The sequence below is a fragment of the Gallinula chloropus genome, assembly GCF_964237585.1.
Source record: "Gallinula chloropus genome assembly, chromosome: 25".
NCBI classification, from domain to species: Eukaryota; Metazoa; Chordata; class Aves; order Gruiformes; family Rallidae; genus Gallinula; species Gallinula chloropus.
In genome coordinates this window covers 3869335-3882173 of record NC_140110.1, presented here as the reverse complement: position 1 = coordinate 3882173, position 12839 = coordinate 3869335, and positions in this window count along the sequence as shown.

Genomic DNA, 12839 nt, shown 5'->3' with positions numbered 1-12839 from the left:
TCATCTCTCTGGTTTCTGCTTTGAGCTCCAGAGAGTTGGAAAATGAGACCAATATCCATCCCAGAATGCTGCTGTCACTCCTTCCATCAACTGAGCCATGACAGGAAATACCTGTGAAAGGGAAAATATCCTCCATTGTAATATTCCTTTGAAATATTCATCATTAAATACCTAACTGTAATCCAATTATTTGTAGAACTCTGGATTTTTTTTAATGAAAAGCACTTGAAGAGATATGCTTTTTAAGGCTTTCTGTATTTTCATTTGCTCCATGGTGTCTTTTCTTCTGAGTCCACACACCACAGATACTACGTGGCGAGTGAAGAAACCTCTCAAAATGTCAAAGTCAGAACGAATGCCCAAAGTACCTTGAAGTATTCATGGGCCCTACTGTGAGCCATTGCTGACAAAGCCTCCCCATGAACATCTTACACCTCACAAGTGGAGGCCATGAGGACAAACACAGGCAAAGCGCAGGCAGCTCTGATGCTGAGGACACCCTGGCTTGGTCTGATGAAGCAGAAATGCCAAGCGCTGACCCCCAGCCCCTGGGCAGGGAGATCCTGACCCTCACCTGTGTCTCAGGGCTCTTCCATGGGATGAGGGGAGTGTGATGCCAAGGGTAGGACGGGGGTATGACACATGGATGCCTCCCTAGGTTGAGTTCAAGGAGGCAATGATATTCCATGGCCATGAGGACAATGTGTCTCCTCTGAGGCCTCTGCAGGGACATCAACCATTGCCAAGGGGAAAAAGACCTCGTTTCTGTCAGTTGCTTTCAGCCTGGCCAACACCCCCCACCTTCTGCACCGCAGCCCATCTCACTCTGCCCCACACCTGTGCCTGTTTCCCTGCAGGCACCCAACCCCTTTCCCCACTTTGTTCTCACCCCACGATGTCCCTGCCTGTACTGCTGTCTCTCCCTCCTCGCCAGCTGTTCCCAGATAAACCAAGCAACCAGCTCATCCACACATCCTCCAAGTAACTCCAAGCACCACAGCACTACCCTCAGAATGGCGTTTCTCCATGCTTATAACCCATCTGCACCTCTAGTTTTAATTGCCATTCATTTGAAAAGGAAATTTCAATCTCTCTGGAGCTACCCCTATACACTGCTCAGACTCCCCTTCCCCAGGCTAAAGAAGCCCAGATCTCACAGCCTCTCCACACAAGACCCCTAACCCTATCTTGGCAGAATTTCTTTCAACCTCGTGACTGTTCCTCCACACTCATCTTGACTGGGGACCCCCCCCATCTCCTGGACACTCTTCTAGTTGCCACACCAGTGCTGAGTCAAATTGACAGTGAGTGCCTTTGCCTGGGTGGCCGTAGTGCTCCCAGTGCTGCCCAATGTGCTCATGGCCACATTCCTGTGTAGCAGCCCTGGCTGCTGTGGCATCCCTCAGAACGCCCAAAGCCTCCTCCTTGACACTGCTGTTCCACCAGTCATGTCTGAATTCCCTTGATGTGTGGGTGTCGAGGTTTAACCCTGCTCACTGATGATGTCATCATGCATGGGAGATTCTTCTGGGCAGCTGGCGTCAGCTGCCCTGGCAGTCCTCCCTCACAACAACCAGTGCTCCCTGAGCTTACTTTCTGGTGGAGCAGCATGTGAATCAGGAAGGGCCTTGATGCTGTGCAAGCACTGGGCAGCAATGAATAAATTATCATGTGTCACCAATGCTGGATTGGTCACAAAAGAGGACGATGTGTTGGTTCTACCCCCTGTTGTGGTTATCCCCTGATGCAGAACATCACAAGATCAGAAGGAGCAGATCAGCTCTGCTTGGAAAAGTTCTTGAGGTTTCTCTGTGTAAAACCATGAAGGTTTTTGCCAGGGTCTGCTGGAAGTGAAGCTCCGATGTGTCAGTGGTTAATGTGTGCGTGTAGAAGCCTCAGCTGACTTGTGGTGCCTCAGCAAGAGGCATTAAAGGACATGATAGAAAATAAATAAATAGAGGAGAGAGTAATTTAAATGCTTCTGGTGGTTCAGCCCCAAACAGTGTATCAGCACCACACACCACTGGCTCACTCCCAGAGGAGAAAGAGACAGAGCCTCTGTTGGTTGGGATAAGGAGAGTTCACTGAAAAAAACTCCATGAAACTAGAACAATAAACAGCCCATTACACTCATACCCGGTGAGACCACAGAGTACCATACCCACCTGAGGATTACAGAGTGCTGCAGGACAGGAGGACCAACCCAACACCCCAGCTGCACTCAGACTGCCCTGGAGGCACCCAGGAGTGGTGCCCAAACCAGCTCCTTTATGGAGAAGTGATGTCAGGTGGTGTGGAAAACAGCCAGGGCTAACTCAGCCTCCCCAAGCAGCCAGCACAGGTGAGATAACTGTGGCCTGACCAGAACCAGGACAATATCTACCCCTTTTTGCACACCATCTACATCATGGCCAGATGGGTTTGCCTCTGCACTCCCAGTTGCTTTGTTTCCATTGCTGCAACCACCCCCACAGAGCAAAGGCCACCATCCAGGAATGAGTATAGGGGTAGAATTTTGGCCACTTTTCTCATTTGGCAATGTTTAAAGCCAGCTGGATGGCTTTTACCTCTGCAAACTTGCCCTCTAATCTTGTTCATCATATTAGCTGTTTACTTCTTGCAAAAAAAAGCTGAGCAGTCCCTTCAAGAGGATCACAGGCACAATGACAGTCTGGTGGGCTGTCTACTGGAAACTGGTGCAGCATTCTTCCTGGAGAAATCTCTTTTTGTAACTGTTTTTCTTTGCAGCTTGTTCACTCAGGATTGGAGGTGGGTTTCCCATCTCACCTCCTCATGTCTTCACCATGGTCATGCAGAGAGAACCACAGGATGCCTCTTGGTGTGTACTTTTTTTTGGAACAGGGGAAGGCCTGCTTCAGATAGCTCTTTGAGTTGCCAGACCTCTCAAGACAACTTATCCACAGCTGAGACAAGGGAGGAACAAAGACTTTCATCAAATAGACAGAGTTGGCCAGACACCTCAGCCACTGTCAGTGCTTCTTCCTTTCCCCAATCTATTACTGCCAGTCAGTTGGCATATGATGCTGGTGCACTCCACACAGACTTACACCACATGGGTGAGGAACATTGGACTTCATCAGGAATGGTGGGTAGCTGCAGATCATCAGGATCACAGTAATTCATCTCTCACGTGGCTAATCCCCTCAAATACTGCATATTCTGCTCCATGGTCATGCACTTGCCTGGCCAACACATGACATCTTCACTGAACGGGTACCTTTCCCCCACACTTGACAGAAGTCGCCTCCAGAGGCTGAGGGCTTGAGACTTCTTTCCAATCACCTTGTCAATGACTCCTTCTCTGAACAGGGATCCCAGCTGCTTGGCCTCCCTGCCTTCAAATTCCAGGCTGTGTGCCCCATTGTCTCAGCATCAGAGTAGCCAGGTGATGATGTGCTTCCCTGGAAGGCAGCTGCAAACTTTTCTCATTTCTTCCAGCTCACTTATGTACAAGGGTCAGGTTATAATGCTCACTCCTGGAGGAGAAACAGACAGACCCTCTGTGGGCTAGAAGGACAGTTACTGACAAAATCACTGTGAAAAAATGATAACAGCACATCACAAACTACACTCACATTGAGTGATAACAGAGAGTACTTTACTGACCAAAGGATCACAAGGTGCTGCACAATGCAAGGATCAACCAAATGCCCCAGCCACTCTCAGACTGCCCTTAAGGAACCCAGGAGTGCCCCTCCCCAACCAGCCTCTTTTATGGGGGAGTGATGTCAAGTGGTGTGGAAAACAGCCTGGGCACACTCAGCTCAGCTATGCTAACTCAAGTCACCACTGCTGGCTGCTTGGGGAAGTTAACTCTTGCCTGGCCAGAAACAGGACAGCTGTGCATTTAATCTCCCCTGTCTGTCACATATTTCTACCTGTCCAAGATCAATTGTCCGTGTATGAAATCATTCCGACAGTGGATCTGCACACCATTGCTTCTGGTTGCTCCCTAGATTTCTCTTCCCCTTCCCCTCGGACCATTCAGACAGCTCCCAACCATCCAGCTGCTGCTCTTTCAGGGAGTTAAACCCTTGCCTTTCTGGCAGTTGTCTGACTCATTCTGTCTTTAGCCAGCTCTTGAGTTGCGGTGATTTCACAGTCTCCTTTCACACTAGAACATCTCTCACAGGGTTAAGCTTTGTGACAGGTGAACCTCACTAGTGGCAGATTGCACTTGGCACAGAGTGAGGAGTGTTTAATTTAATGGTGAATCTTGTCAGGTTTCTTCTGTTGGTGGGAAAATAACTCCCTCTGCACTGCCTGTGTGCAGCCAGTTCTCTAAGGAAAGCAGGGGAGCTGGTACAGAGGGGCTGTAATGCCCCACTGTGGAGTGCAGCAGAGAGACCTGAAGTAAGGACAAGGGATGCAAGTCCCAGGTGGCTGGTGAGAGTCATGGTGGGCTTGTGGAGATGTGCAGCAAGGTTGTCCCTACTGCCTCAATGGACCCTTTTTCAGACCATTACAGACCTCCTTAGGAGACACCCTGGATCAATCTCAGTCAGTTTATCACCTCTCATCTACAGTGAAAATAATAACCTACACCCTTAAAAAGAAATCAATTTTACTCTGAGCTCTTCTTGAAACAGCTTCAGTGATCTGTACATCTCTTGAAGATTTGAAGATAATTACACAGAGAGACACAGCTCATTAGGGCTTGCTTTTTAATTTTAATGAGCTCTGGGGTGCATTTGGTGCTGAGTCCTTGAAGCTCAGGTACTGAGAGGAGATTACACAAAATACTCCATGTCAAAAGTAGAAGCCAAAGTACCCTGAAGTATTAATGAGTCCCGCTGAGAGCCATTGCTGGCTGAGCCTCCCCAGGGACTCGTTAGAACAGGTAATTGGAGGACATGTTGGCTGGTAGGCAAAGGCAATGTACAAGCAGCTGAGATGCTGAGCAAGCCCTGGGTTGGTTTGATGAAGCAGAAAGGCCAAGCCCTGACCCCCAGGCAAGGGAAAACAGGTCCTGTCCCTCAGGCATTGCTCAGGGCTCCTCCTGGTGCAGTGTGGGGTGTGTAATGTTGAGGGAAGTACAACAGGATGAGGGTTTCTCCTTGTTGTCTGTCTCAAGCCCATCTAGAAATTCATCTGTCCTCCATTTAAATAAAAGGAAGACCAGGGAGACCCTCCATCCCCTATCAGATTCAGGAGGAAACATTTTGGAAAGATGAGGCCAAGACTGAGGTGCTTAATGAAATCTTTGCCACTGTCTTTAGTAATAGGAGCAGTTGTACAGAGAGAATCCAATTCCCAGAGCTTGGAGACAGGGACAGGGAGCAGAATGACCCCACCTCAATCCAGGAGGAGATGGTCCTGCTGCACCACAGAGATTTGCACAGATCTGTGGGGCTGGATGGGATGCAGCCAGAGGTGCTGAAAGAGCTGGCAAGGGGTTTCACCAAGCCACTTTCCATCAGTCCTGGCTGACTGCGGAGGTACCAACAGACTGGAAATCAGTCAACGTAACCCCCTATATAAGAAGGGACAGAAGGATGATCAGGGAAATTACAGGCCTGATAGTTTGACTTCAGTCCCAGAGAAGCTGATGGAGCAGATTATCCTGAGCAGTATTATCCAGTTCTTGAAGAACCCCCAGGTGATCAGGCCCAGTCAGCTTGGGTTCATAAGGGCAGGTCCTGTTTGACCCACTGAATCTCCCTCTATGACAGAGTGACCTGCTTCTTGGACAAGGGAAGGGCTCTGGATGTTGTCTACCTTGATTTTAGCAAGGCCTTGGACACAGTTTCCCACCACCTTCTCCTAGAGAAGCTCACTGCTTCTGGCTTGGAAATTGTGGTTGTTCAGCCTCAAACAATGGCTGAGCACCACATGCTGCTCGCTCACTCCCGGAAGAGAAACAGACAGAGCCTCTGTGGGTTGGGATAAGGACAGTTTACTGACAAAGGCACCATAAAAGGGGAAAAATAACAGCCCCAATTGCACTCACACAGAGAGTACCTTGCAAACCCAACAATAACAGAGTGCTGCACCATAGTACGATCACCCCTCCCTAACCAGCCCCTTTGATGGGGAAGTGATGTCAGGTGGTGTGGAAAACAGCCCAGGCAAACTCATCTCACCTGTGCTGGCTGCTTGGGGAGGTGAGCTCTGGCCTGGCCAGAACCAGGACATTATCCACCCCTGTTTCCACAACATCTACACCATGCCCAGATCTCACGTTTTCAGTGTATTGGGGAGGTTCATAACATCATTTATCTATTATTTAGACCATCTGCCATGGACTGATTTTGTTATACACCGACAATTTAGTGGCTGTCCTCACCTAGAACTAAAACGCCTCAGCGTACACACTGGACTTCCCCATCCTTTCTCATCACCCACCAAGTGCAGATCCCAGTTCTAGAGGGTTCCACCACCCATTGCTTTTGCCGCAGTCTTTCACAGCTCATTGTACCTCTCAATTTTCCCGGGGGCTGGTGCACGGTGGGGATATGATATCCCCATTCGATGGTGTATTCCTGGGCCCAGGTGTCTATGAGATTATTCCAGAAACGAGTCCCATTTTCTTCTTTCTGGAGGGCCATGTCGCCAGAGGGCTTGCTTCTCAAGACCCAGGATGGTGTTCTAGGTGGTGGCATGGGGCACATACTATGTTCCTAGCCAGCCTTTGGTTGCTTCTACCACTGTGAGCACACGCCACTTGCCTTGGCGTGTCTGTGGGAGAGTGATGGAATCCATCTGCCAGGCCTCTCCATACTTGTATTTCAGCCTCCATACCACAGAGGTTTGGTTTGCTTGATTGAGGCACATGTTTCACATTCATGGATGACCTGTGGGATAGCGTCCATGGTCAAATCCACCACGCGTTCACGAGCCCATCTGTATGTGGCATCTCTTCCTTGATGGCCTGAGGTGTCATGGGCACAGCGAGCTATAAAGAATTTGCCCTTACATTGCCAGTCAAGGTCTACTTGAGTCACTTCAATCTTAGCAGCCTGGTTGATCTGCTGGTTGTTTTGATGTTCTTCATTAGCTCGGATCTTGGGTATCTGGGCATCTACATGACGTACTTTTACAGTCAGGCTCTCTAACTGGACAGAGATGTCTTGCCACAATGAAGCAGCACAGATGGGTTTGCCTCCACACTGCCAGTTGTTTTGTTTCCATTGCTGCAACCACCCCCACAGGGCATTGGCCACCATCCAGGAGTCAGTATAGAGGTAGAGCTTTGGCCTTTTTTCTCTTTCAGCAATGTTCAGGTCTAACTGGCTGGATTCACCTTTTCCTTCAGTGGCTTCTGCTACTCATCTTATGCTACTCCATACAGCAGCTTTCCATCTCCGATGCTTTCCCACAATGCAACAGAACCCATCGGTGAACAGGGCATGTTTATTTTTCATTTTCTGGCAGTTCACTGTACAGTGAGGCCTCATCAGCACATGTCACCTGCTCCTCTGGTGATATTCCACAATCTTTGCCTTCTGGCCAGTCTGTGATCACTTTCAGGGCTCCTGGGTGATTGGGGTTTCCTATTCAAGCCTGCTGTGTAATAAATGTGACCCACTTGCTCCACGTAGCATAAGTGGCATGTTGTGTAGAAGGGGGCCTTCCCTTTGAACATCCAGCACAGTACTGGCAGTCGGGGTGCCAAGAGGAGCTGGGCTTCAGTCCCAGTCACTTCCTAAGTGGCTTGAACCCCTTCACAGGTGGCCAGTATTTCCTTTTCTGTTAGAGTGCACAGATCCTCTGTAGCCCCAACTCCAAAATCCCAGAGACTGACCTTGAGCCTCCCCTGGTGCTTTCTCCCAGAGTCTCCTGGTAGGGCCATTCTCCCTGGCTGCGGTGTAGAACATATTCTTTACATCTGGCCCTGTCCGGATGGACCCAAGGACTACTGCATGGACTGTCTCCTGTTTCATCTCTTCAAAGGCTTCTCATTGCTCAGGGCCCCATTGGAAATCATTCTCTTACCAGGTTATATGACAGAGAGGGCTGGCATTGAGACTGTGGTTTGGGATATGCATTCTCCAGAAACCCACAGTGCCTAGGAAAGCTTGTGTCTCCTTTGTGTTTGTTGATAGAGACACAGCTGCTGTTGTATTGATAACATCCACTGGGATCTGATGACACCCATCCTGCTACTTTATTCCTAAAAAATGGATTTCTTAAGCAGGTCCTTTGCCTTTACTTTGTCTCATGGCAAAACCAGCTTTTAGCAGAATTAAGATAATTTTTTTCTTTCTCAAAAAATTCCTCAGCTGTCTGTCCCATACAACGATGTATGGGATATCACTGTATGGGACTCATCAGGCTTCACCATGTCCCAGCATAGTCTGGATCAGTCCATGGCAGATGGTGGGGCTGTGTTTCCAGCCCTGGGGCAGTCGATCCAGGTGTACTGCTTTCCCTTCCAAATGAAGACAAACTGTGTCCTGCACTCTGCCACCAAAGAAGTCAAGAAGAAAGCATTTTCAGTGTTGATTGTGGAGTATCACTTGGCTGGTTTTAACTTCAGTTCATACTGGAGTTCCACCATGTCTGGCACTGCAGCACTCAGAGGCAGCGAGACCTCATTCAGGGCACGATAGTCCAGAATCAGCCTCCACTCTGCATTGGACTTCTGCACAGGCAAGATTGCACTGTTGAAGTGTGAGCAGGTTCTACCAATCACTCCCTGACTCTCCAGTTGATGATCAGTTTCTGAATGGGAATCAGGGAGTCTCTGTTGGGTGTGGTATTGTTGCCTGTGCACCATCATGGTAACAATTGGTACTCAACCTTTAGCAGCCTCACAACAGCAGGGTCTTCTGACAGTCCAGGCAGAAGAGACACTCGTTCAATTTCTTCTATCTCTGAGGCAGCTATTCCAAAAGCCCACTGGTACCCTTTTGGGTCTTGGAAGCGCCCTCTCCAGAGGAGGTCTATGCCCAGGATGCACAGAGCTGCAAATTGTCAGGATCACACTAAATCATCTCTCACATGCCTAATTCCCTCAAATAATGGATATCTCGCTCCATGGTCATCCACTTGTCCGGCCAATACACAACATCTTCAATGAACTGGTACCTTGCCCTTACCCTTGATAGAAGTCACCTCCAGAGGCTGAGGGCTTGAGCCTTCCTTCCAATTGCCTTGCTACTGCCTCCTTCTCTGGACAGGGATCCCAGCTGCTTGGCCTCCCTGCCTTCTCCCTGCTGCCTGCCCCATTGTCCCAGCATCAGAGTAGCCAGGTGATGATGTTCTCCCCTGGAAGGCGGCTGAAGTCTTTTCTCATGTCTCTCAGCTCAAGGACAAGGATCGGGTTATAACCTCTGGTATTGCCTCTTCAGGGCCTTGCAATGGTCCCAGTTCATCAGCATCTCTCCCGATGAGGACTGATTTCTCCATGTATTTCTTCTTCTGGATAGAGGTGACTGACAGGCGTACTGGTTGGCTGTCTGGATCAGCTCTGGGGTTGGCCTCTGAGGTTTGAGCACCCATGGTGCTTCTTGGGGAGACTGGAGGAACTGCACTCTCTGAGTCATGGGTAGCTCCAGTGCCTGTTGTAAGGGTTCTTTCTGGCTCAGCTGTGGTGTTGGTTTCTGAGGCTTGGGGAGCCACAATGCCTCTGGATCTGTTTCTCTTGTCTAGGTATTTTTTCATGCCCTCCCACACCCCATGCCACCCCTGAACCTTCAGCCCAGAGAAGACCTCTTGGCAATATTCTTGGAGCAGTTGTTGGTAACACATAGGTCCAGACAGACATTCAGGAGAGCGAGCAAGACACATATGCTGGTCTGAACATCCCAGGGATAGTCAACATTCTCAAGAGATGCTGTAAAAAGCCTAAAGGGTAAAGGGGAGGAGAAAGCACCCCTCACCTCTTCCTCTACTATTATCAAAACCTTCAGGGTAACCTTGTGCTTTAAAAAGGTGTGTGGTGATTCAGCTCCAACCAGTGGCTGAGCAGCATATGCCGGTTCCTATCTCCCACAAGAGAAAAAGACAGAGCTTCTGTGGGCTGGCCTAAGGACAGTTTACTGACCAAATCACCATGAAAGGAGAACAAAAACCGCTCACAGTGAATTTCACTTATACCCAGTCATGACCCAATAACTGCACAAAATGAGGACCAACCTGATGACTTGGCTGCACTTGCACTGCCCTGGAGGCACCAGGAGTGCCCCTCCCCAACAAGCCCCTTTTATAGGGGAGTGATGTCAAGTGGTGTGGCAAACAGCCTGGGCTAACACAGCTCTCCTGTGCTGCCAGCCTGGGGAGGTTAATTCTGCCCTGCCAAGATCCAGGACAGATGGGATGGGATTGGGATGGGATTGGGATTGGATTGATGTAGTCAAGGCACCCATCGATCAGGTGGCGTGTCAGTTTGCCAGGGTTGTTTGCCTGTGCAGCTGTAAAGTCACAGGCTGTAGGAGGTGATAACTGCTCTATGACCTGCCCAAATTCTTCCACAAACCCTGCCAGCCAGGGACTGGCTGCTGAGGGAGGGGGAAATGTTGGAGAGACTATAACAATGATCATTAAACTGTTGCCCAGAGGAGCAGCCCATGAAGAGCCAGAAGTGCAGGAGCTGGAGCTCCCCTGTGTCTGTAAAGGCCGGGAGGAGGAACTGGCTGATGGAGCTGCTGTTGGACATGTGGTGCCTCTGGGTATGGATGGTACTATCTGCTGCCATGTTATTTGCCAAAGCAATTCCCCACCAGGCTCAAAAGTGCTGCTCCCAGGAACCACTCTCATTCAGCATTGCTCCATTGGCCCTTGAACCTACTCATGTCTCTTGGACCACCTCTGGTCCTTAAGGTGGCAGCAGGGGTTGGTGTCTGAGCTCCTCCCTCCTGGCCTCCACCCTCAGTAATTCCCATGGGCACTGGGACCAGCAGCTCCCAGGAAGCAGGTGCCTCTTTTGTGCCAACTGGAATTGGGGAAAGGGGAATCCCAGCTCTGGTGGCTTTGAGAGAGTCACAGTCGACAGCTGTGTCTCCTATCAGCCCCAGGGCTGCAAAGAAAGCATGCGGTGCCTGGTGGGTGCTGCCATACTCCTTAACCTCTGCAGGGGCAAAGAGTCCCCTCCCTGTCCTGTCTGGGGGTCCTGTCCCATGGGGAGACATGGAAAGGTGATTGTCCTGCCCAGCTCTGGTTTGGTCAGGAGAAAGGACTCTGCTGGAGAGAAGGATTTCTCCCTAGCTCAGGGAGAGAACGTCAGAGATGAGATCATTGAGTGATCCCCATGAGGCCTGAGACACCAGGAGGGAGATAGAAGAACTGGTCTTCTCCTGCTGATCTGGGATGGTCTCCTGGGGTGGAGGAAGCTCATGGTAATCCAGCAGCACTGCAGAGAGACAGCTCTGGCCAGGAGTAGCTCCTCTGCCAAGCACACAGGGCTGGGGACACTGCCTGTAGGCACCGAGGGGAGACGTGTGAGGCTGAGAGAGCTGATGGATGCTGAGAGCTCACTGGAGGAGAAATCTCCACAGCACTCTCCCTGGTATGTCTGTGGGTACAGGGCAATGCAGGTTCTGCTCCTGGAGGGATTTCCTAAAGCTGGGACATGGGGCAGTGTGTGGGGTCTGTCAGGAGGGCAGGTTCTCTCTAGGACCTGAAAGTGCTGCCTGGAAGGGATGCCCTTCTGCCCCATCAGAGGGACAGGGCAGGAAATTTCCTCCTGGGCATGTCTGCAGAGGTGTGAGGCAGTGATTGCATCCAGGTGTGCCCAGGGGTGTCCTTGTGAGCAGGGTCCCTGCGCCCCGGGGACTGTGTGCTGGGGCAGTGAATCTGCTGCTGCCAGGATCAGCACTCAGCCTGGCTTGTTGGATTTCCACAGGGATAGAGAAGGACCTCTGGGTTGGAGAGTGTGATCCATGGTAGGACAGTGTAGGGTCCTTCTCCTGTCAGTGAGCTGCGCAGGACAGGTTTGCTCCAAGCTCCATCTCATCCCTGGCAACTTCCCAGGGTATTTTCAAGAACACCAGAGATGCATTTTGCACTCAGGTAAAGAGACTTTGCATTGAGTTTTCTGCTCCTGTGCACTGGGTGGGAAGTGGGAGCTGAGCTTTTCTCAATCACTTTGCGGAAGGCAGTGCAAACTCATTGGTCATTAGGACTTCTCAGAACTTCTCCTGAGCCCTGCACACACAGAGGTTCCCCGGGGCAGTGCCCTGATGCCAGGAGGGGTCTGCAGAGCAGAGCTCAGTGCAGGGCAGGTTGGATGAGGTCTGTGATCAAAGAGCAGGATGTGACATGGGAAAAGAGAATCAGCCTCAGGGACATCTACAGGCAGGAGAAACAGAAGTAGCTGCTCCCAGAAATGCCCTGGCAGTGGGGATTTGGTAATTCCCTGACACCCCCACAGTGCTGATACTTTCCTACCACAACCCTCTGCTTTCTGCTACCCAGCACAGACTCTATACCCAGAGTTCCAGGGTTTCAGGCTGAGTCTTCTCATTAATACCAAACCCAAAGTAAGGAGAAACTCCTCAGTGTCTGTCATTCTTTCTCTGTCCTTCTGGTCTTGGCGGGAGTATTTCTTGCTGTTTCAACTCCTGTCCTTGCTGCCTTGGTCCCAACATTACCAAAGCTCCAAAGCTCTGATCTGCCATCAGGAGAAACTGGAGTGACAGTGCTGAAAAGCTCATTCCTAGCCACAGGGGATTTAGTCTGAGATCACACCATCCTTCTATTTACTGACTACTGCCAGGCAGGACTGAGTTCTCGAGAGCCACAGCTGACCCTCCTCCTCCCAGCAGTGGCATGCTCAAGTCAGCACAGAACAGACCTCCCAAAAGGGACTCGCCAAAAGTCTTCCTGAATACAGAGAGTCAATGTGAGGGTATTCCCTAAGAGTTGCAAGGAATTTT